Source organism: Aedes albopictus, chromosome 3 (genome assembly GCF_035046485.1).
Source record: "Aedes albopictus strain Foshan chromosome 3, AalbF5, whole genome shotgun sequence".
NCBI classification, from domain to species: domain Eukaryota; kingdom Metazoa; phylum Arthropoda; class Insecta; order Diptera; family Culicidae; genus Aedes; species Aedes albopictus.
The window spans coordinates 376,983,801-377,008,745 of record NC_085138.1 but is presented as its reverse complement, the minus strand read 5'-3'; the positions used below and the strand labels follow the sequence as shown (position 1 = coordinate 377,008,745).

Below are 24,945 nucleotides of genomic sequence, written 5' to 3'. Positions count from 1 at the left end.
GCTGCCTATGATGTAGCGCGTAAGCTTCGACCGACAAACACGTGCTGTATACAGGGTGTTAGGTTCTTGAGTGCAAACTTTTTAAAGGGTGATAGGGGACCATAAATGGTGAAAAAAATTGTTCTACACATATGGTCAAATCTCAACCGTTACGTAGTTATTGAACTCCCCATGTTTTTGACTATTATTGCCTTAACTGGCTATAACTTTAAAATGGTCAAAATTATCGCAGTTTTTTAACCCTAATTCGAAAGATTATTGAATTTTCTATCAAATGGCATCTTTGAACCGATTGGTTTAGTTAAAAAACTTAGTTTTCTAGAGCAAATAGCTTAAAAGTTGTGTGTTTTAATTTGTTTTTGTCAATTATCTTTGAAAACTGCATAATAATTTAAAATTCTTTCTTTGGCAAAGTTGTGGCCCTCGTTCCACTCTACAATTCGTTCTTTAACATTACACTTCCATCCCTTATCATTTTGTTGCAATTTCGATTTTAACATCGCATTTCAGATCATAAATTTGGAACTGTCATGGAAAGCACTTTTTTGCGCATTGTGCCGCACATTTAAATCAACATTGCAGGAAAACGATAAGAGCTAGAAGTTTGGTGGCAAAGAACGAATTGTAGAGTGTAACGAGGGCCACAACTTTGCCAAAGAAAGAATTTTAAATTATTACGCATGTTTCAAAGATAATTGACAAAAACCAATAAAAATACACTATTTTTAGCTATTTTGCTCCAGAAAACTTAGTTATTTAACTAAACCAATCGATTCAAAGATGCCATTTGATAGAAAATTCAATAATCTTTCGAATAAGTGTAAAAAAACTTCGATAAGTTTAACCATTTTAAAGTTATTGCCAGTTAAGGCAATAAGAGTCAAAAACATGGTAAGTTCAATAACTACGTAACGGTTGAGATTTGACCATATGCGTAGAACAATTTTTTTCACCATTTATGGTTCTCTATCACCCTTTAAAAAGTTTGCACTCATGAACCTAACACCCTGTATAACAACCGAGAGTAAATGTGGGAAGATGTCCTCACCCTTCTTTCGTTAGTTGAAACTGTAACTAAATTAAGTTTTATCATGATATGGTCTTCTACATAGATGTTCCTTAGGGTCTCAACTACCATTCTTTCAATTTTGAGCCAAATCGAACTCGCCAAAGCGGCGTGCCGTATCAGAGACTGGAGGTCATCCAATTTCCCATATATTTCGACTGAACATCCCATACAAACCTTCACCTCATTTGCGCCAGCTCAGTTTATAACCGATTGAGCTGAATCTTTCACAGGTTGTTCTTTCCATCCAAAGGCACGATTCTAGAGGGTGCCCCGTGGAATTTTTCGACATTTTTGTATTTGGGCCAGTCTACGCGCCATGAAAGCCGTCAAGGAAAGAAAAAACCCTAATTAATCCACCTAGCGGTGATGGTGCCTTTCTCGTGCTCTAAAATATCCTTTCAACAAAACTCGAGCGACATGTTGATGACATTGACATAAATACAAAATGAAAACTACTTGCTAAATCTACTCAATATGGATACATTTTATATTAGCAACATCCAATATTCAGAAAATATAAGACAACGATCCAAAACTCAAACCAAACAAGTATGGCCCCTGTGGTTAAAACGTCTATAATAAAAAAAAAAAAAAAACCAAACAAGTGTCATGAAGCCGCAAAATTTAGAAACGTCATATTAGATTTTCCGGTCATCGTTTTATGACTCCGGATATCTACCCCAACTAAACTAACCGTTATCTTGAACATTGAGACACCATCTTGGATGTTCTGGTATTCATTTTTGGACTATTTTCTTGCTAACCGTTCATTAGATTATCAAAAAATCTGCGATCTGATGTGTCGTATGTATGGGTTTGGTTCATTTTTACATTTGGTAATTTCCGGTGGGATAGCCGGATCTGATTCCATGAGTCATGGACCATGACACTATCGGTTGTCCCAATTATGGTCTGAGAATATTTTATTGCTATTTATTCACCTTTACCTAATCACCGTGATTTGATATATCGCATGAATGGGTTTGCTTCACTTTTACTTCTAACCACTTTCGAAGCCACAGCTGAACCCGCAACACTACCGGGAATCTAATGTGGTCTGACCCTATTTTTCCATCAGGTTGTCGATAAGTCGTGATCAGTCTTGTCAGAGATCTCAGTCATACGAACCTTTTCGTCGATATTCGGCCTCCTTTGTTTCCGACACTCGCAACACAAGCAATCAAACTACTGTTCGAAACAAAAATGTCAAACGAATGCACTTCACCACAATAGCGGCTTCGGGAGACGGTTCGGATTTTGTTATTCCTGTCTTCTTCCATAATAAGAGCTATGTTGCCCATCTGTGTGTCGTATTCAATGCAGCATGCAATAATAAACTAATATTAACATTCATAATCGGAATTGGCTGAAAATCTATGCGTAAAGCTAGAATTAGACACATGTCATCGGGTCAGATGACATTGATTTGACCCTTTCTTATGTTTATTGATCTTCGTTCTACTGCTCGTATTGTGTGTAGGTAAGAGGTAACGCACGAATGTAACAAAGCCGACTGACACCCGACTGCGGCAACGAAATGAAGGTAGTAAAAAGTGTCGAATATTTACAAGACTGGTCGTGATTTGATGTACCGCATCCATGGGTTTGGTTAAATTTTACATTTTACTTCCCGGATCTGATTACGGGTAACTACCGGCTGAACCAAATATTGCCTAACATTATTGTCTTGTTAACTGTTCATCGGTTAACCAAAAACGCTGCAAATTGAAGGTGTCACATGCAGGGTTTGACAATTTCGACGGGACTCTCGGAACCAATTCCGGAACACTACAAGTTGTCTTTAGTGTGACGTAAGGCTATTTTCTAGCTAACTGTTCATCAGGTTATCGCAAAAGCCACGATTTGATGAGTCACATGCCTGGATTTGTTTTACTTTTACATTTGGCCTCTTCCGGCCACTCAAAATCGATTCCGAAACACTTGCTGGCCGTTCATTAGGTAATCTAAAAAGCCGCTATTTGATGTGACGCATGTACGGGTTTGTTTCTCTTTCAGATTTAACCACTTCGGCGACAACCCCGGAACGGGTTCCGGAACACTACTGGTTCAGATATGGTCTGAGATGGTTTTCCTGCTCATTGTCCATCAGGTCATCGAAAATGCCGTGGTTTGATGTGTCGCATGTATGGGTTTGGTTCAATTGTATATTTGGCCACTTCCAGCGGGACGCCTAGAACCGGTTCCGGAACACTACCGGTTCAGATACGGTCTGAGATGATTTTCCTGCTCATTATCCATCAGGTCATCGAAAATGCCGTGGTTTGATGTGTCTCATGCATGGGTTTGGTTCAAGGTTTGGTTCACTTTGATATTTGCCACTTCCGGCGGGACACCTGGAACCGGTTACGGAACACTACCGGTTCAGATATGATCTTAGACTACTTTCTGCTTACCGCTCATCAGGTTATCGAAAATGCCGTGGTTTGATGTGTCGCATGCATAGGTTTGATGCATTTTCATATCTGGTCCCTTCCTGGGGTACCGTTCCGGAACACCTAAATGGCCATATCTCCGGAACGGCTGAACCGATCCAAACCATTTTCAATAGGAAACAATGGGACCAGATTCCGCGTCGAATGAACCGTCGGTCATTGAAATCGGATGAGGTTTACTGCCAAAAAGTGATGTGAGTTTTTTGTACACACACATACAGACACACACACACACGCACACACACACACACACACACACACACACACACACAGACATCACCTCAATTCGTCGAGCTGAGTCGATTGGTATATGTGATTTGACCCTCCGGGACTTCTATCAAAAAGTCATTTTTGGAGTGAACATATAGCCTTTCCAGTACACTTAGTGTACGAGAAAGGCAAAAATGGTGTGACCAAATTTTGACCGTAACACCCTTTATGTTAAAATAAAACTACTTGTTCGCAGTTTTGCTCCAAGGTATGTTCCCAAATCCTGGCGGAATATTACTGTAAAGTTTATTCCGAAAGTGGATCGAGCGTCGTATGACGACGCAAAGAGTATCAGACCTATCAGTTTGACTTCTTTCATTCTGAAATTCTTAGAACGCATTGTAGATCATAACATCCTTGATTTTTATCTGGCTAACGGGCCCGTTCATGTGAACCAACACGCCTACCAATCTGGTAAGTCTACTGTGACACTTTTACACAAGGTTGTTTACGATATTGAGAAAGCATTCACTCAATATCGAGGGTGCTTTTGACAACGTGCCTTTCGATGTCATATTGGAAGCCGCACGGAGTCATGGTATAGCTCCAATGATTTCCAATTGGATTTACCAAATGCTCAAAAACCGACATCTCGTTTCGACATTGCGTCAAGCAGCGGTTAGGAAATTGAGTGTTTGTGGAAGCCGCCAAGGGGGAGTATTGTCACCGCTTTTGTGGAATCTCGTAGCAGATACGCTATCACGCTATGTCCAAAGGGAAGTATTATGAAAATCGAATGTACCTCAAATGTTATTCCCTAGGATCGTAGTTTTCGACCTCTAGTTTCAGAATCTGTGCGGTTTAAAATATTTCATCTTGGGTTTTTTGATATTTTTTAATTTTTTCCTATTTTCCCATACAAATGTCGAAAAAAGTCATTTCAAGGTGAATTTCATCCCATATAAAAATGTATGGGAAAAAAAACCCAAGATAGATTATTTTAAAACGCATATATTCTGAATCTAGAGGTCCAAAAATGAGGTTCTAGCGAAAAAACTTTGAGGTACATTCACTTTTTATAATACTTCCCTTTGGACATAGCGTGCGCTATTGAGGCAACTCAATAACTCAATAAAGAGCGGTATCACCACCATTCTCGACCTGATGCAAAGCGCCCTTCAGGTAGTTGAGGGTTGGTGTCACCAAAATTGCCTTTCGGTTAAAAAAATGATTCTGAAATCGATGTGACTGAACAGGTAACCCGAGCAGAGGAAAAAAGCTCAATAATAGCATATTTTGATATGGAGAACAAAAAGTGATATTTGTTTGTTTGAGATAAGAGGTAAAAGTACTGAAAATAATATCTCAATTTTACTCCTGGAACATCATCATCATAGCATGCTATAGCACATTTAGCTCTTGGTAAGATCTAACCAATAGCAGTGAGCTATTAGATTGATCCTCAAATATCATATTTTGTTGTTGGTTAGATGGTTCAAGAAAAAAATTTTGCTATTATTTTCAGTAGTACTTTTACCTCTTATCTCAAACAAACCAATATCACATTATGATCGTCAGTACTTGAACTCTGCCCGGCAAAGTACGTTGGAGTCATTCTTGATTCCAAGCTTTCCTGGACACCTCACATTGAGTTCAGAATCAAGAAAACTTGTATGGCCTTCGGGCAATGCCGGCGTACCTTTGATGCAACTTGGGGTCTAAAACCCAAGTATTTCAAATGGATTTACACAACTGTGGTTCGGCCAATATTGGCTTATGGATGTCTTGTGTGGTGGCAGACGGGCGAAATGAGAACGGTCCAATCAAAGTTAGGCCATCTCCAAAGGATGTGCTTAGTGGCGATGTCTAGATCGTTCTCTTCGATTCCCACGGCAGCGCTCGAAGTTCTCTTTGACGTTGCCCCACTCCCCATTCATCTCAAACAAGAAGCGCTCGTTGTTTTTAGTTTTGGTGAATTGGGACAAAATTGTCCTTGCTGTAAGTAATCTTACAATTACTTGTAATTTCCCGTATAGGACATTTTCCAGAAAATTCCCTTCCAGGGAAAAGTAGACACCTGGATATCTGGAAAGAAGTATTTCAGACGGCATCGTATGTTACACTGATGGCTCTTTTTTCGACGGTCGAGCAGATGCTGGTGATTATTCTCGTGAGCTAAGGCTGTATCAGTCTTACTCACTTGGTAGATACTGTACCGTTTTTCAGGCTGAATTCTTTGCTCTCATGTGTTATAGAATACTCTGGTTCTGGAACATTACGTCAAAGAGAAGAAGAATAACATATGTGGATGGTGATTAAGCATTTTAGTAGAATTTGCCTGTAAAACCAAAAAAATGGCAATAAAAAATTGTAGTGAAATATATACGTAAAAATATGCACTGCAATGACGAATTAAAATATGAATATCAGTGCTGTGAAACTTCAAAACTATTTTTACGTAATTGGAGAACAAGGCTCGGTTTGGTGTCCTAGAAAAATTCAACCGATTCGTTATTCGTGACCAGCGGCAACACTGTCACCTAGTAGCATGCATCACCCAAACAAACACTGCTCCCTCCTTCGCACAACTGATAACAGCTTGTCGGTGTCTTCGTGCGAAAGCTCAGTCAGTGAGCCGACTGGACGATGAAAGTGGGAGGGAAAGCTCAACGTCTCTGCTTGCTGCAGCTCCCCAGATTTCTCCGCATCAACGTTGTTACGTCGCAGTATCCCTAAAACCGACCGCCGCAGACCAAGACCTACCGTACGCAGTTCTACCTAGCTCCGCGCCGTATCACAGGGGATGGGGTGCGGGATCCAAAATCCCGCGCGTAGTCGTTTGAATGGGAGCTGGTGCGTCGTGGTCGTTTCGTTCTGTTGAGTATTCTTCCCGCCAGCCGGACCGGGTCGGATCGGGACGACGATGGCAAGGGATTCCATGCGATGCGATATCGTCGTGTCAGTTTGTCCTGGGCAACCATCGAGTGCGGTCGCGAATTTTCTGACTTTCTGCTGAAACGTCCGAGTAAGTTTGGTGTGGAGTGTTGAGCGGTGCCTTTTTCGGGGTATAATTGCTGGAGTGTTGTTCCTGAGGGGAGATTCTGTGGTGTAGGCGAAGACTTGCGGATATCACTTCACTGGGATTGTGAGGAACAACGTGCGTTTCGTTGAGGCTGGGTGGTTTTTGTGAGTGTGTGCGGAAAGAGTGGAAGGGGAACAGTGGGTGAAATCGGGAGGCGCAGGGTCCATTGCCAAGGATTTTGTTGCGTGTTTTTTATATCGGTTGATCCATCGAGTTATCTTTCAGTGTTTTTACTTTGATTTTGAACGGGATTAAGTGACACTGTCGGGAGGCAGTCAAATGCACGACATTTTTTTGTTTTGTTTTGCGAGTTGAGAAGGATCAGAAAAAAGTGGCCATCAGATCCGCTGTGAAAGTCATCCTTACAAAGCCTGTGATCCAAAAGGAAGTCGACAAAGATACAGCAGAACCTGCCCTAACAAACAAGACGTGTAGTAATACAGTAAACTGTATTACAGTGGTTCAATTAAATTAATTGTGTCTATAGTAACAAAACCAAAAATACATAAAAATGGAAAAAAGAGAAGCAAGAAGAGAAATGATAGGTAATAGAAGATAGGGCATTATAGTAGATTGTAGATTGCAGATACAATATAAAACAGATGAAAACGAATAGTATAGAGAATGAAAGATTGAACATAGGAAATACACGATACATGTAAAGGTACATAAATTAAAAGACAGGAGATTTAAAGTAAAAGCTAGATGGAAGATAGAAAATATCTGCCGAAGTAGAAGGTAAAATTTAGGCGGTGGCATCGGCCAAGTAGAATCTCAAAGAATGCCAGCACTACAATATATTTTTCGGTATTTAGATGTATCAATTTGCAGTAAATACAAACTAGAGTTTATTCAATGCTTTCGGAGAGTGGTGCATGCTGCAGGACGTGCTATCACACCCTATTACAATACAATAATGGGGTGGATTTGCTGTGCGACGTCTTTTAGGAGTTTACAACATCTCAAGATATTTTTTATTGAGTTCTTCAAAAAGATGTTTATAAAAATACCAAACTGAAGAAATTTATGGCTTTGTTTTTTTAGAGAAATCTATTGAAATCTTCAGAAACAAGTCATGTTGGGTTTTCAGAAACCATTTGAAATATTCATGGTAGCACAGTTTGGAGTTTTAAAACTGAAACTTTTTAAAGATTTGGCTTGAGATAACCGTTTTGAAAATTTATGGTTGTTGCTCTGTAGATTTTTTTTGATATTGATTGTCGCTCCATCGAGGATAGTTTGCGGAAGTTCTTCGAGAGGCGTTTTTGATGAAATAGCTCCCAACGGACTTCAAGAAAATAATCCAATAGAATTTAAAGAATTCGTAATTTTAGTAGAATCTCTCACAGAATTGTCTAATTATTCTGATTATTTTATGATAACCGACATTAGTTTTTCGGAGGATTTAAAGTGGATGCAGGAAAACATTCACTATAGTTCATAGTGAAATTTTTGGTTGAATTGTTGAATCCTCCTCCTCTCCTCTTCTTGGCGTAACGTCCTCACTGGGACAAAGCCTGCTTCTCAGCTTAGTGTTCTATGAGCACTTCCACAGTTATTAACTGAGAGCTTCCTCTGCCAATGACCATTTTGCATGCGTATATCGTGTGGCAGGCAAGAAGATACTCTATGCCCAAGGAAGTCAAGGAAATTTCCTTTCCGAAAAGATGGTTGAATCCTAGAGAAGCTATTTTTGAAGTTTAACTTCTGCGGGCTGGCATCTGGATAAATTCAGGCAGTATTTTTGACAAAATTCTTGAATTAATTTCAGATTGAAAGAAAAGATGAGGGATTAAGGAAACTGATAGAAAATTAAACGAAATTCACGCAGAAGTTCCTTTTTTCATTTTCCAAGATATTTTTTCTTGAGCTCGTAAAAAAGATGTTAAAAGAAATATCAATTTTTTTTTAGAGAATCCAGGTGAAAACTTCAGAAACAAGTTGGATTTTCTGAAACAGTTAGAATTATTCATGGGGGCTCTATGAAGGACAGTCCACAGTGGTGGCTTCACGGAGGACAGTTTGCGGAAGTTCTGGGAGAGTCGTTTTTGACGCAGCAGCTTTTTCCTATTGCAATTTCAATAAAATTTCTCATACAATTAACAAATTCGTAAGTAAATTTTTTTTCCAACATTTTTTAATCAAAATCTGTAGTTTTCATAGATGTAATTATAATATTATATTAGGATCTAGTCATAAAAAATCAAATTGTTATGATTTGGACCACAACAGGCTGAAAAACGCAGTTTGGCCAAAGCTGGTGCTTTCACCGTACATGATTGATTTTCATTTTCTAAGATAATTTTTCGTTTATAAAACACCAAAACTGGATAAGTTTATAACATTGTTCAACTTGTTAGAGATATCTATTGTAAACTTCAGAAACACGTTCTGTTGGATTTTCAGAAATCGTTAAAATTATTTATGGCGGCTCTATGAAGGACAGTCAACGCAGTTAGGAGATTCCAAAACTGAAACTTTTTGAAAAGTTTGAGAGTTAAAGAGTTTTAAGAAGTGTTTAAAGAGTTATTTTGGAAATTCAGGAAAGCTGGTCTGTTGATTTTTTTTTTGAATTTGATGGTGGCTCCATGGAGGACAGTTCTTGGACAGAATTTTTTTTACACAATAGCTTTCAACGGACTTCAAGGAAAGAATCAGATATAATTTTGAGAATTTCCTTTCGCAGTTTCGATAGAATCTCTCATAGAATTGTCTATATAATTAAGTATTCTTCTGCTCTTGCATGATTTTACGAAGACCGACATAATTTATTCTGAGATAGTGTAATGCATGAACATATTCACATCAGCTTCTGGTGCATTTTTTGGTAGAATGACAAAAAACGTAGACAAGCAAGTTTTGAAGTTGAAATTTTGCAGACTGACATCTAAATAGTTTCAGACAGGGTACGAAAAACGGATCACGCCGAAAAACAAACGCTTTGTCCTAAGCGGTGCATGTCGGTAACAAAGCCGCTCCGCAACAAACGCATGTCAGGCGATGAGAGCAATAAAACAAACATCGCTTGCCGTGCGTGTGTGAATATTCCGGCTTTTCTGCTGCAATTTTCAACCCACATCATCGAATACATAAGCATTTGGACGAATTAAGACTCTTGCAAACCTCAGAGTCGAGTTTCAGTTGTAAAACAATGCGAAAATCACGATGTGAATAGAACGAGACAAATATTCCTACCGTTTTTGTTGTGAACAAACTTGGAAGCGATTTTGTCATTATCTGCTAACGAAAAAACAAAGCGTTGTTGCCGTGCCTTCTTTGTTACCTATTTTTCGCTTGCGGTGCCACATTCTGTATACACTGGTTTCAGACAGTAATTTTGGCAAAATATTTGAAGGAATTTCAGAAGAATAAAGCTGGATAATGGTAATCAGATAGTATATTAGGCGAAATCACGCAGCAGCTCCTAAGAATACATGATGGGTTTTTATTTTCCAGAACTATATTTTCAAGGCTGTTTTGTTAGAGATACCTAAAAAAAAAGAAATCTGAATTGGTATCTTAAAGGAATTAAACAAGATAATGCTTGGATATTTGTGGTGTGTTCATGCAAGCAATTCAGAAAAGATATGAATTTAAAATCCACAAGCTCGAACGGTAGTATTGTGAAAATTTATGTCGGAACTCCAATATAACATGTTGAACAAGATTCAGAAAGATGTGCTGTGAAATTTCATGAAAACCTATTTAGCCGTAGGTTTTAGGTGATTCATTTTTTTTAGTAATGAATGGGAAAAAAATGTAAAGATATTTAAAAATAAGTTGCAGGCGAAATTTCTGGTTGAAGGGAAGAAACCATATCCCGAAGTGCTAATTGGATGACGACTTGAAGGTATTCTTAAAAAAAAAAACCCTGTTGTAGCTAATAGGAAACCCTGGAGAAATTTTTGTGAAAATATGGATCTTCTTGGTGATCAACCAAAAAATCTGCGATTCATAAACAAAAGCTATGCACGAGAAACTGTAGGAAATGCTTTTGAGAACTTTCAAAGAATATTCAATTATTTCTTCAGTGAAGTTCTCAATTTCTGTATGAGCTTTTGAAGAAAATTTGTTCATTATTGTTGGATATTTATCAGCCTACCGATGGCAGCAGTATATCAGATTTGTATACATTTGATACATGTGGAATCTGTATATTTTTTTTGAAAAAATTTCTAACGCAGCCAGCGTAAAAAAATATGCTGGATTTGAATTGAGTTTTCAAATTATGAATACTTATGTATTTCATATGAAAATAATTAAATAAGTTTTAATTTGTTACAGAATGACCTGCATTACAAATATTGAAAAAAAAAACTCTAGCGAGTTTATTAACAGTTTCATATTTTGAATTATATTCGAAAATCTTGTTTGTATTTTTTTTCCAGAAGTTTCTTTAGAAAAAAAATCGGTCAAAATATTATAAACTTCTTGTATTTACTGACTATCGAATGTGTTCTAGTATTCGCTTTTCTACCCCTCTAATACCCAACCCCGCTCTTAGACGGGTATGGTATTAGATTTTTATTCCTTTCAATCCAGTCAAGACTTTTATATTTTTGACTGATATTTAGGACTGTTCTGTATATGTCAAAATGGTTTTGAGTGTATTTAAAAGTGTTTTTGTATTTTTTTTAAATCATTGAAAAATTAATGTTTTTAATACCTGCCAGCTGTCATTGTTTTTTTTTATATCAATCACTACTATTCCATTATAGAAAAATAATTTAAGGGAACGGAAAATAAAATTTTGCATGGAAAAATATAAAAATAAAAATAATTCAACAACAATAATATAATATAAAAATGTTTGCATCTCAAAAATCGGTATCCCAAATAGGCTTACAGGAACAATATAAAGGGGTGTTAAAATCTCATAATTGGAAGAATCAAACACCAAAATTAATAAAGTTGCTAATTAAAAAGAATCACCTTTCAAAACATGTTTAAAACGATTTTAGATGACGGAAAATGTTATTTAGGTCAAAATAAAAATTGGTATCAGAGGGTTAAATATCGAAAGAAATTTTTATATTTCAAAAAAATTGCACGCGTTTTGAGTTCAGCAGGTTTACTAAAGGGTTGAAAATAGATGTGTGTGCCGGGGGGCATTCCACTGCCCGTGACGTATGCAATAACTTAAGACAGCGACGCAGGCGTCACACCGTGCACCGTATTCGTTATCGGCGTGATTTTTTTTTATTTTCGTGAATTGGCATCGCTTGTCCTTTAAAAACCTCTACACATAATAATTTAATTACTGTACCCAAAGAACAAATTTTGCCTTTTGTGTGCATCATGTATTTCAATAAACGCTATCACTCACTAGAAGTTTTTTTTATACATTTTTGAAAGATTCCTTGCATATGTTCTCCAGGAAAAATTCCTCAAGGTAGAAATTCTGAAGTTGCATTCCTGTTCTATGGATATTTATAAAACATATTGTAGACAAGTCATGGGAAAATAAGAGCTGCTTACCCAAGGTTTCCAAATTTTAGCGTCCCATGTTCTAATGCGCCCCCAAGGAAATTACTTGAATATTGAATGTTATGCACATTATTTTTTTATTCTTTTTTTTTTTAGTCATTGAATAAATATCAATTCTAGGACCAACAAGTGCATGCACCAATAATCCGATTGTTTCGGTATCGAAAACTTTTAGACCACTATACTGCTATCGTTCAGCAGCTCAAAATTTATGATTGTTCAATAGAAATATTGTGTTAATTTTTTTCCGAAGAACCTTCAGGAATCTCTTCAGAGATTCTTTCAGGGATTCTTTCAGAAACCTCTTCTTAGTATATTGTGGTGGATACACCCTGACTACGCCTGTGTGTTTATAGAGTCAACTCGAACGACCGTGTTTATGCATGGTAGCATAAACACATTGCGGTAGAGTGCGATAAACTATAAGTTGCACACGCAGCAAAAAGGCGTGTGACACACCACCTCGATTGAGTTAAGAAGTAGAAATAAATCATTCATTCTTAGTTACAACGGCAATCGTGGCAGACTAACTCATCCGAACCTTTCCTCAGAAGGCAGAACAAGACATGGCGATCCTGCCAGGAGGTGTCTGCCTGTGAATTAAAGTTAATTACGGTACTGTGAAAGTAATTAGTGAACAGTGAATAACCGTGTGAATAACCGTTGAAATGGGCTGGTTTTCGGCGGACGAGATCGTCGCCCCGACCAGCAGTGTTACAAGTGCACCATCCAATAGTGGACACCTTACGGCACAAACCGTGGCCCTGTGTGTTCTAGCAGGTGTAGCCGTAGGATATTTGCTGGTAAAAGCAGTGATCAAGTGCCATCGCCAGCAAACGGAGAGAGTCGCCGAACGAGTGTCCCGCTTGGCAAATTCGCCAGCATAATAAACATTACCCAACATTATGAACATTTCGTGGCCGAGCAACTTGTGAATCATTTAGGCAGTTTCGGACATGGCAGAGCGTGCAGTTAGGATGGCAGTAATCAGTAACGAGGAATTACACGCCAAGGAGCTGATTGTTGAAGCGGTGTTCCAGATTGGATCGGCAGCTGTGATGCGAACCGGACGACGCGACCACATGGACACTTACAATTTCAATTATGGGGAATTGAGGATGGCGTTAGAAGAATACCGTCGTCGGTTTCTGACCAGATAAACCAAAAAGGGAAGTATCGACAAAAATTAAGTTAATTGAAGAAATATTAAAGTTCGTCAAATTTTTAGGTACAACAAACAAGACTATGGATGTACAAATGATTCGACATACGCATATAAGTTTTCTTGGGCAGTACACAACAAGAATTCCATGCAAAGGAAGTTTTAATTGTAAGTAATATAAAACAAAATGATTAAGCGATTCTTTTATGAAATGGAATGGACAGATTTTTTCAATTGAAGATGCAATATTGAAATTGCATAGTAACCTTCGTAAATATAGTGATTATGCTACTGCAACCAAACAAATTAAAATAGATACATTGATTAATTTAAATAAAGAATTAAAGGAAATTGTAACAAAAAATAAATTTGATACAGAGTTACAAAATTCTCTCATTGCTAGGTATCGGCAACTAAAAGAATTCATAAACGAAGGAATTGAAAGGTTAAACGGTAATATTTTGGACGATTCGATTTTAGAAAATTTGTTCATTCAAGAGGAGTTTGGGCAACAAGTAATCAACATGGCACAGAAAATTGATTTGAGCATAGCCTTACGGCTCGTCGATAAGTTTAATGGCGAGGCCGATAGGTTGCTTGGATTTTTCGAAACAATCGATCTACTGAAGGACTACTCTGATGGAGTCCCTGATGCAGAATTGATTAAGTTTATTAAAACCAGGTTAACAGGTCCAGCTCACGGTGCAATAACCACCGCGACGACTTTGGCTGAAGTGAAGAAACTTTTAAAAGACAAATTTTCAATTAAATTTAGTCCGCAGGCCATTGAGGCGGAGATGGCCAGTATGAAACAACAAAAGAAAACAATATCAGAATATGGACATGAAATGAATGAGCTGGCGGCGAAACTATCCGCAGCTCATGTATCGCAAGGAACCTTTTCCGATGAATCAGCGGCAAGTGCCATTGTGCAACCCGTTGCCGTGAAGTCGTTTACGAATGGTCTGAAAGACCATAGAACTCAATTTTTCCTAAAAGCGCGTAATCCTAATACCCTTGTGAAGGCTATCAGTGATGCGCTAGAGGTACAAAACACTGAAGAGGAATCAGCTATGTGGTTTCATGCTAGTCCCTCAAGGCAAAAACCCCAAAACCCTTATCGAGGACGAGGATTCCAGACCAGAGGATTCTCAAGTTTCCGAAGAGGAAACAGATCCAGAGGTTATGGCCACAATAGAGGTCGTGGTAGAAATCAATACAACCACTACGACCAGCACCAAAACAACTACAACCACCAAGCTCAGTACAATAATCAACCAAATAATAATCAACACCAATATCAACCAAGAGGAGGGCATAACAATAGAGGAAGGCAGGGACATGCAAACGTAGCAATCCCTGTGCCTCAACCAAGACCAGAACCTCCGGAAGATGACGTAGCAAACGTCATTGATCTTTTTCGTGAGTAACTCAGGAAAACGACTACCATCAATAAATTTTTATATCAAAGACCAACAAATTCCATTTATCTTGGATAGTGGAGCTAGCTGTTTCATTATTACAGCACAACTTGTTCCACCGAGAACGGTTATTGATGAAAATGATACAATCAGAATTCGTGGAATAAACGGAACAACTTACGCCCTAGGAAGTATTAATGCACGCCTGTGTTACGAAAATGCAATGTTTACAGCAAAATTGTATGTTGTTAAGGGTCTTCCCCCAAATGTACCTGCGTTACTTGGTACTGATTTTTTAAAAAAGTATGGAGTAACCTTACATTTCGGGAGACAAATATTCATTGCAAATTCAAACCAGGGAAAAATAGAAATACCTTTTAATGAACCCCAAGTTTCATTAATATGCGTTCCAGCAAGAACTGAGCTTACGACAGTCATAACCGTAAATGTAAAGGAACCTCATGTTCTTTTGAGCCAGCAAATAAAACCACATGTATTTATTGCCAATACGATTGTTGATCCAAAAGATGGAAAAATTCCCGTAAAAATTTTGAACGTTTCAAAAAAGACAGTTTTTCTAAATGAAATCAAACCAAAAATGGAGAAACTGGAAAATTACGATATAGTCCAACTAAATGATTGTAAAGAAATCCCAAACAGAACACAACAATTATTAAGGGAACTCAAATTAAACCATTTATCTGGAAATGAAAAAGAATCTATTAAAAAGATATGTTTAAAATACAATGATATCTTTTGCCTTGAAAATGACAAATTAACCGTTACAAAAATTTTGACACCTTCGATTAATGTCAAAGATAATACAAAACCTGTGTACACTAAACCGTATCGGTTACCACATTCGCAAAAATCAGAAATTGAAAGACAAATTAAAGAGATGACAAAAAACGGTATAATAGAGGAAGCTCGTTCTGAATGGAACAGTCCAATGCTTCTTGTACCCAAAAAATCGTGTAATGATAGAAAAAAGTGGAGAATGGTTATAGACTACCGAAAGGTAAACAATGCACTCCAAGATGATAGGTTTGAATTAGGGAATATTGAGGAAATTATAGACTCTTTAGCGGGAGCTAAGTACTTCACGCACTTGGATCTCTCGCAAGGATATTATCAATGCGAAATAGACCCCAAAAGCAGACCTATAACAGCTTTTTCTACAGCCTCAGGACAATTTCAAATGACTAGGCTACCCATGGGCCTCAAAATAAGCCCAGCAACTTTTTCACGATTAATGACAGTCGCAATGTCGGGATTGTGCATGGAAAAATGTTTAGTTTATCTAGACGATATTATTGTTTTTGGGAAAAGTCTAGAAGAACATAATAAAAATTTGATTGACATTTTTGAAAGGTTGAGAGGAGTCAATTTAAAATTGAATCCAGGAAAATGTAACTTTCTGCAGCAAGAATTAATATATCTAGGACACTTTATTTCGGAAGAAGGAGTACGTCCAGATCCTTCAAAAATAGAGAGCGTTAACAATTGGCCTGTACCAACGACGGCCGATGAAGTAAAACGTTTTGTAGCGTTCGCAAATTACTATCGCAAGCATATACAAGATTTTTCTAAAATTTGCATTCCACTAAATCATTTAACAAGAAAAGGAATACCATTCGAGTGGTCAGCAGAATGTCAGCAAGCTTTTGAAACCTTGAAAACGAAATTCATAAACCCACCTGTACTGGATTACCCAGATTTTAAGCAAACATTTAAATTGCAAACAGATGCGTCAGGATATGCTTTAGGAGCAGTGTTATCAAACCAGAATGGTAGACCGGTAGCATTTGCATCCAGAGCCCTAAACAAATCTGAAATGAATTACGGAACAATTGAAAAGGAACTTCTGGCTGTGGTTTGGTCGATCAAACATTTCAGACCTTACTTGTTTGGTAGAAAGTTTGATTTAGAAACAGATCATAGACCATTGGTTTATCTTTTTTCAATGAAGGAGCCTTCAAGTAGATTAACCAAATTTAGATTGGCACTTGAAGAGTATGATTTTACAATTAATTATATTCCAGGCAAAAGTAACGTTTTAGCAGATGCATTGTCTCGAATTACGATCAAAGACTTACAAGAATTAAACAACAAAATAGAGCAAGATATACTTATTACTACCCGAAGCATAGCAAGGAAAGCAAATACAAATAAGGATTTCAATGATGAGTCGCCTGGCCAGCAACCATCATATGGGAAGTCCGTCGAATTAACTTTCGATGAGAAAAATAAAATTCCTGAAGTAAAGTTTTGTATGTTAAACAATCAATTAATCATTCAACCAGCTAAGACTCTAGTCCAGTTACGGCGGATAGTAGTAATGCTGCGAAATATGTGCAAAAACAAAAACATAAACGAGCTCGTAATAAAAAATACGGATCATGGAAAACAATTTTATAACATGGTATATACCAATAATATGAATAAAGGCATGCCAATAATGAGAATGATAGATCCAAAAGTGAAGCACATTGAAAACAAAACTGAACAACATCTCATCATTAATGATTTCCATGTACTGCCAACAGCAGGACATGCGGGTATCAAGAAAACACTAAAAAACATACAGAGACGCTATTTTTGGTCAAGTATGACAAACGATGTAACAAAATTCATCAAGTCATGTGAAGCTTGTCAAAAGAACAAACACATCAAACCAAGAAACATACCTCAGATCATTACCACAACGGCAAACAGTGCATTCAGCAAGATTTATCTAGATCTTGTTGGACCGTTATTGCCTAGTAATGAAGGTTATGTATATATCTTAACGACACAATGTGAATTAACCAAATTCATAACAGCAACACCGATAAGGAACAAATCAACGGAAGTTGTCGCGAAAGCTTTTGTTGAAAATGTTCTGCTAAATTATGGAGTACCGGATGAGATTGCAACTGACAGAGGAACAGAATTTATGTCTGAACTTTTTCAACATATTTGTGAACTGTTGCAAATCAAAAAATTGAATTCTACGGCTTATCATCATCAATCGATTGGAGCGTTGGAGAACTCGCATAAGAGTCTAGGAAACTTTTTGAGAATTTATGCAGCAAGACAACCAGGTAACTGGTCATCTTGGATTAAATTCTATCAATTCGCCTACAATACAACTGTTCATCTGGAAACAGAAAAAACTCCTTTTGAACTAGTATTTGGTAAAAACTGTAAATTGCCATCAAATTTAAAAGATTACGAAACCCAAACGCCGATATACAATTTGGAAGATTATGCTAAATCATTGAAATACAAAATTCAAATCACACAACGAGAAATCCAACAACGGTTAATTGACGCCAAAGAAAACAGAATCAGGAAGCTCAATACTAAATTGAAACCAATGACATATTTACCAGGTCAACTGATACTAATAAAAAACGAAGCAAAATCAAAACTAAATAGCATATACGATGGACCCTATCCCGTTCTAACAGATAGAGGTCAAAATGTTGAGGTAAGAATCAAAAATAGGTTAGATATCATACATAAAGATAGAACGAAACCATTTATTACAACTAATTAAACTATGAATCCAAACAATTAAATCTTATGAACCACAACGTACTAAATTATTTCATTACAAACTATTGTAGAGCGATACGTTCACCTTGAGAAGGTGGCGCCCAAGATACGAAGTATCGAGGGTTGAATTGCAATACCGTAGTTAAATGAAGTAAAGAAAAGTGGAATAAAAGAGACGTGTGGTGGATATTGTATAAAACATTTTAATCAAAACATTATGATATCAGTCTTATTCACTATTATAGGACTTACACATTATTGTTATACTTTATAAACTATCTTGCATTAGATTAATATGATATTCAAAATAATAATAACTGTATTGTTTTAAATTTTACACTATAGGCTAAAATTTAAAAAATTATAAAGAGGACGTGTGGTGGATACACCCTGACTACGCCTGTGTGTTTATAGAGTCAACTCGAACGACCGTGTTTATGCATGGTAGCATAAACACATTGCGGTAGAGTGCGATAAACTATAAGTTGCACACGCAGCAAAAAGGCGTGTGACACACCACCTCGATTGAGTTAAGAAGTAGAAATAAATCATTCATTCTTAGTTACAACGGCAATCGTGGCAGACTAACTCATCCGAACCTTTCCTCAGAAGGCAGAACAAGACAATATTTCTTGGCATTTTCCCAGGAATATCCCTCAAAATTCTACATGTAATTACTTCAGGGCATTCTCCACATTTCCAGGTATTTCCATTAGATTCCTTAAAAAAAAACAAAAAAAATAAATAAAAAAAAATCAATGTCGTAAGAAATATATTTTTTCTATTTCCTTCAAGAATTCTTCCTGATTTTTTCCTTATTTCTTCCCTGAAAATTCCTCTAGATTATTAAGAAAAATTTCTCTGAGATTTTTGTCCACATATACCTACAGACACTTTGCAAGAAATTCATTTAAGAACTCCTCCGGAAGTGTCTGCAGAAATTCTTCCAGGATTTTCTGCAGAACAGCCTCCAAGAATCCCTTCAAAATTACTGCAATTTCTGCTCGGATTCCTACAGACTTTATTTCAAGGATTGCTCCAGATTTTAAGATTTACTTCAGAAATTCCTCATCTTTAGAAATTTCGTCAGGGATTTTTTCAAACACTTTCCTTGGATTTTTTCTTAGAATTCCTCTAGAAGTTCCTAAATTTGTTTGTCCAAGAATTTCTCCGGAGCCATGTCAAGGAGTTCCTTCAGGTATTCCCAAGAGATTCTAGCAGAAACTTTTCCAAAGAGTGCTTAAGAAATTACATTACAGAATTTAGTTCAAGAATCTCTTTGGGAAATTTACAAAAAAAAAAAAAACTTGGTATATCCAGAAGCGTTTCCAGGATTTTATTTAGAAATTCCTCCAGGGAATCCTTGAAATTTTTTCCAGTATTTGTAATTCTATGATTGAATTCCTGAAAAAAAATCCCAAGAAATCTCAAGATATATTTCTGATGGGATCACAGAAACAATACTTAAGAATTCTTCTAAAAATTAGTAATCGCTGACAAAATTTTCCAAAATAATCCTGGAGGTTCCATTGGAAGTATTCCCTGGAGAATCACTTGAATTTCTGAAAATTTCTGAAAATTATTGCAAATATTTCTAATGAAATCCGGTATTGAAAATCATGAAAAATCTCTTAACTAGGTACTGAGTGAGTCTCTGGAAATGTTTATGAAGGAATCCCTGAAAAAGTTAAAAAAAAAAATCGACGAGCTTCTGAGAAAATCCATTAAGGAATTTTTGATTAAATCTTCTGTCTAATTTCTGTAGGAATCTCTGGTGAAATTCTTTTAAGAAAATCCCTGGTGCAATACCTAAAAGCATTCCAGGAAAATGCCCATTGAAATCCTTGAAGGCGTTCCTGAAGAAATTCCTTGGGTGATACCTGGAAAAACTGCTTGAGAAGCCCTTGGTGGAACTGCTTTAGGAATTTATTAAGAAATATTTAGAGGAATTCGTAGATTTTCTGAGAGAATATCCGGAGAAAATTGTGAAAGTTTTTTTAAGAAAAGCATGAAAGTATGTGTGAAGATACACTTTAACATCTTTAACCCTCTAATACCCAACTTCACCTTTAGACGGGGTTTAGTTTGAGCAATTTTTTGATTCGTGGATAATCAATTTTTTTTATATTTTTAGCTGATAGGGTATGTGTACCATTCCTTGGCCTAATTTGCAAGCCGCCTTGGCAATTTTGACCATAACTCATGAATTAATATCACTAGAAATAATATGTTGACCCTATTACACACTCTAGGCAATGCATGTTTCTCCAATTGGAAGTAAACTTACGTAAATATTCAAGAATTTACTTAATTAAGCTGAAAAGATTCGATGCGATGGTATGCAACGTTGGTCTATGGTACAAAAATTGGCCTATTAGTGGATACAACGTTGGCCTATTGCTTTCCATGCACTAGAACCACTTATTATCTTATTTTTTCAATATTTCTGCTGAAGTATTATCTCTGTTTGTTCACCAATCTTACTTTTAAATTACATTTTTGGAGCCAAATTTTCAAAAAACTATAAATAATTCACTTTAACTAAAGTTCTTTCTTAATTAAGTAACGAAAACAACGCAACCCTATTACAGTGTTATATTTTTACAGTCACCGTACACAAAATCTTTCTTCCTGTTCGTTCTTTCTGGTTCCTACGCAAAAAATGTTGTTTACGCCTTTTTATCGTTGTTTTTGACGTCACTTTACTGATGGGCCAAGATTTGGGTACATAGTGAAAAAAATGTCCTCAATATTCGGCCCACATTCAATTTGTAAAATAGTTATTATTCGTTGAAAACAAATACACAAGTTCAAAATAGCGTCTTTAACCGTCGCATCAAATGTTCAGTTATTGAAAAGTCAATTCGAAATGTTCCAGAATCGTGCCATTTATGATCATGTGTATAGACTACCCACTAAGCCGAAGAATCATGGCGTCTGCAAAAGTTAAACAAAGTGACATTTTCATTCAATTTTAATGCTCCAAAGTGCTAAAATTGAAACGAAATGTTACAGTTGTTTGGCGCATAGCTTTTCCGATATCCAGTTATGCGTGTTTGTTTGAGTTTTTGGTTTACATTGAGATAGGCCGAACGAGGGGGCTATGCCAACGAAGCATCCCGATACCCTACTTAGGACTGTTTTGTATATCTCAAAATAGTTTTCAAGCGTTTTTACATTTCTCAAAAATCATTGAAAAATTGATGTTTTAGTCATATTGAATCGCTACAAATAACGTCTTTTAAGATTTTCCCAAGTCATTATATGATAGTAAAATAGTTTATGGGAATCAAATATACTCTAAAATGATTTTTCCTAAAATGACACGGAAAATAAAATTTTCAATGAAAAAATAAATAAATTACTTCATCAATAATCATAAAATCTTAATATGTTTTCATTTCAAAAAATCCGTATCCCAGATAGGCTTCTAGGAAAATATAAAAGTGTTGGGATGTTCAAAAATAAAAATTAGAAATATCAAAAACCGAAATTCACAAAATCGAGAATTATTAATAATCATTTTCCAAAACCTGTTTAAATAGATTTTATGCAGTTCAGAATCATAATTTATATTTTATATAACTCATTGTGGTATCATAATGGTCAATTTTTCCGAACTGGTTCATTATGCAACTGAAATCAGTTGCATAATGAAAAATAGTTATATAATGTTCATAATGCAACTCATTTGAGTTACATTATGAACATTATGCAACTCAAATGAGTTGCATTATGACAAAATCATTGCATAAAATTTTGTATTGAACTCGTTGCAAAACTCGATTTTTTCAGCACTCTTTGTATTTATCCAACTCAGCAAGCCTTGGATAAATGTACGACTCGTGCTGAAAAAATCAACTTTTTGCAACTCGTTACATAAATAACCATTAGATAACGAAAAATGATACTCGAATCACAAAAAAAATGGGTATTAGATGGTTAAAGCATTTTTTATCATGCTCATGAGAATTTCCTAAGGAATTTTTGTAGTAGTTTCTAGGGAGATTTCGAGAGAAATGGCTAAACTAATCGTTTGAAGAAATCCTGAAAGAATTTCCGAGAAAATACATATACATTGTTTCGAGAAATCTCTGGAGGTTTACCTGCTTGGAGTCGTGGCTTAATTTATTGAAGAATTCCTGAATGATTTTTTGAAAAAAAAAATCGCATTCTTGAAAATTCCTTAGATTATTTCATAATTTCCTGGAGATATTTCTGAAGAATAAATGTCTATAAGTTACGTCACGCTTTGAAGAGGGAGAGAACATCAGCAAATTTCAGAGGTCTCGTACAAAAAATTGCCATAGGGGGATGGGGGGTTCCAAATTTTTCGTGGCGCATTTTATAGACTTTTTATCAATACAGCAATTTACGAAGCAATCCATAAATGGCTCTTAACAGAAATTTATATGAAAATTTATGGAAGAATTTCTGGAGACATTTTTAAAGAAATCTCTGGAAGAATTTCTAAAGGGAACTCAAGAGATATTTCTTAACGAATCACTGGTGAATTATTTTATGACATCCTTGAACGTATTTTTGTTAGAATATTTATTTGTAATATTTTTTTTAATGAAATCCACAGATAAATTTATATAAGAATTCTAAACCCTTGAGTTTCAAGAAAAAAAAATCTCAGTAAGAATGTCTGGAATCCGTAGATTGTTTTCTGAAAAATAAAAGTCCCCGGAGAAATTTTTTAAATAATTCAAGGCAGAATGGAATGGAAGGAAGTTTTTCTAGAAAAACTAGTGGTGAAATTCCTGGAGAATTCTCTGGATGCAGGAATTCCTATTGAAAATGGAAAAGTTTCCAAAAGAATACATGGAAAATTATCAATAAGGAATCCATATTATATTGAATATTCAATAGGATTGGGTTACCCGTCGTCGGATAGGCGATTCGAAGCCACTAAGAATAAGAACGGAAATCTAAGAATATCATAAGTCAAACTGCCATAAAAATCTTTTGAAACAATTATTTGTAATTACTTTATTATAGAGATATTCAGCCCTAAAAGAAACAATGATCTTCAAAGTATTGCAGTAAGAAATGATGATGATGATAAACATGAAATCATAAACAAGTTTACAAAAGTTTCATACAAAATCACATGAAAAATACAAAAGAAATATAAGAAAAAATGCAATTTATTTAAAAAATACCACTATTATTGTTATAATGTTTAATCAAGTGGTTCGTAAAGTGCTGGCGGGAAGAAAAACATTGTAGTATTCTTATCGGCTTTTGCTTAAAGTTATCTTTCAATTTACATCAGGATTCTCCGAGATATTCTACCAGCAAAAAAAGTTGCCTATCCCAAACATTTTGGCCACCCCCTGTATGGTCTTCCACAAAGTTGTTCCTTATAATAAGGTCCTCTTTCCAATGTATATGAAAATTAGAGTGGTTCATATTTTTAAACAAATTGGAAACCAAACTTTTTTTATTTACAAGAATAGCTATATACATTCTTCGAAAAAGTTGTATTTCTATGAATTTTTAATGAGTGTAATCTGTTTCGTCCTTTTTAATTCCGTCCTAATTGCTTATCCTTTGACAGATACGCGTATTTCGACTACCACTTGTAATCTCCCTCAGTGTCAGTTATCCACTGAGGAAGATTACAAGTGGTGGTCGAAATACGCTTATCTGTCAAAGGATAAGCAATTAAGGCGGAATTAAAAGGTACGAAACTGATTACACTCATTCGAAGAGGGTATTCTGCTTAGAGGGTTCGAAAAGTCGGTACAAGATATGAATTTTGAGCAAGTTTGCTGAAGACAGTTTTTATGTAGCTTTAAAATTGGCCGATCTAGAGATATTTTTCTGAATTAGCTTAGGGTGGTTCAAGAAAAACCGGTTTTCTGGTTGAAACTTTTCAGTTTTGATTTCTCATCAAAGTCGCTCAAGAATCACTTGTAGATCATTTGAAAACGCGTCGTTTCGTGCGCGGAGACGGTCATTATCTTTTTTTTGGTTCAATAGTTACATGCGTTTTTCTTTTAAAAATCATAGTTTATTGAAAAGGTGTTACTACGGCTTGGGGTTAACATAAAAATATCTTTCGCCAGCATTCAAAAGAAGAAATAGTGTTATAAATAATATAAAAAATAGAGAGGTGTTATTTCTCTAACTCAAGTGAAAAATACTTGAAAAGTGTCTATTTTTTCTTGAAAATCATGAATATCTCTTGAACGGAATGATGTAGCAACATTCTTAGCGCACTAAAATGTGCGTTTTTGGAAGCTCTAAAAGTGGTTCTTTGACGACTTTGAGATGATAAAATTGAAACCTACATCATCTAGAATACCAAGAGAAGTGAATTTGAATTATCATTTTTTGTTGTGTTGGCTCTTAATTCAACCTAAATGATAACAAACGCAAATACCAAACGAATGATAACCAGGTAACAGAACTTGTTATCATTTTGTTATCCGCCTTTGCTCGGGTAGAAGTTTAACGATAAAAGACAGGAGATTGAAGATAGAATCAAAAAGGAAAGAATGAAAGAATAC

The 24,945-nt window shown here is 36.0% G+C and overlaps 1 protein-coding gene across 2 annotated transcripts in view; it reads left to right on the top strand.

The window, feature by feature from the left end:
- The first annotated feature begins 6,582 nt into the window (after nucleotides 1–6,582).
- Nucleotides 6,583–24,945, top strand: part of LOC109409873 (GTP-binding protein Di-Ras2) — a 539,614-nt gene continuing 521,251 nt past the window's right edge. For both annotated transcript variants that reach the window (XM_062855754.1, XM_062855755.1), the window contains exon 1: nucleotides 6,583–6,757. The gene's annotated coding sequence lies outside the window, so the exon portion shown is untranslated. The remainder of the gene's footprint in view (nucleotides 6,758–24,945) is intronic.